Here is a 2,583-nt window from a genome sequence, read left to right as displayed (position 1 = left end):
TGAGTCAGGTGACTCAAAGTCAGATGAAAGGGTCCTCTTATCCTCTGTGCCTACCTGACAGCCTGTTTCAGCAAGGAAGGGAGCTCTGTGAGAAAAAGCAACTCGACGTGTTAATGGAGTCAGAGCTAACCAGAGACCGACCCTGTGTTTGAAAATCTTAAAATAATTGTCAATGAAATAAAGCGTCCTGAGTCAGAGGATATGACATCCTCATTTGCATGATTCAGAATGGCAGTGACGCCACAGGCAGCCAGTTCTCGGGGAGGAGTTCCTGACCATGGAAATACAGAACAATTAAATGGCCACAGGAGTTGGCACCAAATGAATTGTCTTAGATAACTGGAGCCTGTACCATTGGCCCCGCACAGGAAGCTGGTGGCTATCAGAACCTCACAGTAGGTTATTCCTGCTCCTGCCCTCATGTATTATCTGGAGTGTGGGGCTGTCAGCAGAAAGTTCTGTGAGGTAAGTTGAAATGCTGAGTTTCTTCTGAAAAAAAAAACAACAAAAAAACAAAAAACAAACAAAAAAAAAACAACCCATAACGCTTTTATTTATCTATAGAGATTTTCATATGTGCATACAATGTATTTTGATCATATCTGTCCTTCCATTCAACCCTCCAACCACTTCGATTCAAATTCCCACTCTAACCCCTTCCCAACTTCATGTCCTCTATTTTTGAAATATTCCACTGATCCAATTTGTGCTGCCCTCACATGCATGGATGTTGGGCTATCGACTGGAGTGTGGTCAACCTACAATGGGCCACATCCCTGAAGAAAACAGACTTTACATTCCCTAGCAACTGTCAAGAATTCCTCAGCTGGAAGAAGGAATTCACAAAGCTCTCCCATACTCCATGGTAGACAGTGAACCGGGTTGATCTTCAGGTCTGATGTAGGCAACCACAGCTGTGTGACTTCATGAGTCTCATGGCCCTTTCAACAATATTGCTATTTCGTCCCTCCAGATCTCTAGCTCTTACATCTTTCTGTTTCCTCTCCTGTCATGTTCCCTGAGCCTGTGTGAAGGGTGTGATACAGATGTTCTGCTTATGACTGAGTTCCTCCCTAGATACCTATTCTCTGAGCTTCAACCTGTTGTGAGCTCCTGGGTCAACTACCGTCTACTACAAAAGGAAGCTTCTTTAATGAGATCTGAGAGCTACACTCAACTGTGGGCAGCAGCTGCTTATTTCAGGGACAGTGTCCAGTCCTTAGAAAACCACATATGTCTTTTGAAGGTCTCACATAATCATCATATTGACCACAGTGAATTTTATAACTTGGTGACAGAAGTCAGAGGATAAAGCCCTTTACAGAATCCATGAACTTCATTGAGTGTGGACGCTGATTATCCACCCGAGGAAGATGATCCTGTGTTTCTACGGCATTCTCAAAAGAGACGTTTGAACTCTAAAAGTTATAACTATGGTCCTGGCAATTACAGTCTAAAGATGATAAACAGACTTTCATAAAATATTATAATCACATAGAATCTTGAAAACTAGGCTCTGCTAATTTCATTGCTGAATATAAAATGCTCCAATATTCCACCAGTATTTTTTAAATTAAAACATTTTTTCATACATTTTATTTTAATCACATTCCCCCTTCCCCCCCCCCCACAACTTCTTCCAGATCCTTCCTACCCATGAGGTATATCAGCTATACCCCAGGACAGGCCCTGTGCCCAGGAACACACCAATACAAAATGAATTACATTTTTTTCTGCTCTGGTTTTGGTATTTTTTGTCTTAACTGAATTAGTCTTCTTTAACACACAGGGATGTGCCCTGCTACCTGTGTAGACTCAGAGCCCCTCTCAGCCTACTGATAAAGCAGCTCTCTCGATCGGACTCTACCTCCTAAAACATTAATGTGATTTGGAGAGTAAACACACCAAAAGAAGAGCTCTTCGTGCTTTGAATGTAAGCCTTTCTGTTGTAGTAGGATTTGCAAATCTCATCTGTGGATTGTCATTTGTAAGGGGTGTTCTTCAAAGATGAAGTGATTCTTGAGCATCCTGGCTCCTGAATGGAATTTTTTGATGGTTGAAAGGGGGGCACTCCTAACCTCTAAAGAAACCCCCCTGACACCCGCCAGCACAGACTCACACAAACTTCTTCTCAAGCCACTAGGAGCAAAACTCCCGACACAGCGGTGCCACTCTCCATAGTCCCACCGAAAGTGTAAATACGGCATATTTGGGAATAGGTGATACCATTGCCAAAATGGAGTGGATTACTAAGCATGGGTCAAACAAAGTGGCAGTCGTGCCAGGAGCCATATGACTAGGAAGAAATGAGTACTCTGACTGCATTTCCTTTTGTGGTGTGCTGACAATTGAAGTCAAGAGAAAACCTGTGAGGGCTACATCCACAGCCCACCCAGTTCCCCTGTGAGCTCCACTGCTCCTTCCTCTCCCAATTCATCGAGTAGACATCTGCTGCCAAAACATCGCGTATTCTGGCTCACTGTTTTTTTCTTTTTCTTTTTCTTTTCTTTTCTTTTTTTTTTTTGTGTGTGTGCACATATTTTTATTATTATTTTCTTTATTTACATTTCAAATGCTATCCCG

The 2,583-nt window shown here is 42.5% G+C and overlaps 1 long non-coding RNA gene across 1 annotated transcript in view; it reads left to right on the top strand.

Annotated features, from left to right (window-relative positions):
- The first annotated feature begins 252 nt into the window (after window positions 1-252).
- LOC115065074 overlaps window positions 253-2,583 on the top strand; it is a 5,495-nt gene continuing 3,164 nt past the window's right edge. The window contains exon 1 of the long non-coding RNA XR_003844871.1: window positions 253-465. This is a non-coding gene — a long non-coding RNA (uncharacterized LOC115065074). The remainder of the gene's footprint in view (window positions 466-2,583) is intronic.

Source organism: Mus pahari, chromosome 12 (assembly GCF_900095145.1).
Source record: "Mus pahari chromosome 12, PAHARI_EIJ_v1.1, whole genome shotgun sequence".
In the NCBI taxonomy this organism is placed as follows: Eukaryota; Metazoa; Chordata; class Mammalia; order Rodentia; family Muridae; genus Mus; species Mus pahari.
Note: the sequence above shows the minus strand (reverse complement) of the source record. Positions and strands in the feature narration are given on the sequence as shown.